The following is a 748-nucleotide window of genomic DNA, read 5'->3' on the forward strand; positions in this document are numbered from 1 at the left end:
GGGGGATAGTGGGGAAGGTGGAAGATGGAAACCTGATATGGTTTTGGATGAAGGAAAAGGTCTGAAGCCCTGAGGGCCAGCATCAAGAATGGAGAACTGGCAACCTCAGAAAATGAGGTTTGGCAGATACTCCAGAATGTACCAGAGACCTGGGAGGTAAGAGACTCCCAGGATCCAAAGGGAAGGACCTTAGATGGAATGCCAGACAGCAGGGAGAGGGAACATATAGAGCCCACCTACAGCAGAAAGGCAGGACACCAAATGATAGGGTTGCCATCCCAAAGACACATCTCTGACCCATAATTGTTCCTGTCTGAAAGAATTGCAGAGATGGAAATGGAGGGGAGCCTGAGGAAAAGAAGGTCCAGTTACAGGACCAAAGTGTGATCCAGCTCAAGGGGAGGTCTCAAGGCCTGACACTATTACTGATGCTATGAAGCACTTACAAAAAGGGACCAATCATGACTGTACTCTGGAAGACCCAACAAGCAGCTGCAAGAGTCAGATGCAGATATTTGCACCCAACCAATGGACAGAAGCAACTGACCCTTATTGTTGAATTAGGGAAGGCTGAAAGAAGTTGAGGAGAAGGGTGATCCTGTAGGAGGACCAGGAGTCTCAATTAATCTGGACCCCCAAGACCTCTCAAATACTGGACCACCAAACAGAGAGCATACACTAGCTGATATGAGGCCCCCCAAAACACATACAGTAGAGGACTTCTGGACTTCTGGGTCTGTGTTCATTC

Source organism: Mastomys coucha, unplaced genomic scaffold (genome assembly GCF_008632895.1).
Source record: "Mastomys coucha isolate ucsf_1 unplaced genomic scaffold, UCSF_Mcou_1 pScaffold3, whole genome shotgun sequence".
NCBI lineage: Eukaryota > Metazoa > Chordata > Mammalia > Rodentia > Muridae > Mastomys > Mastomys coucha.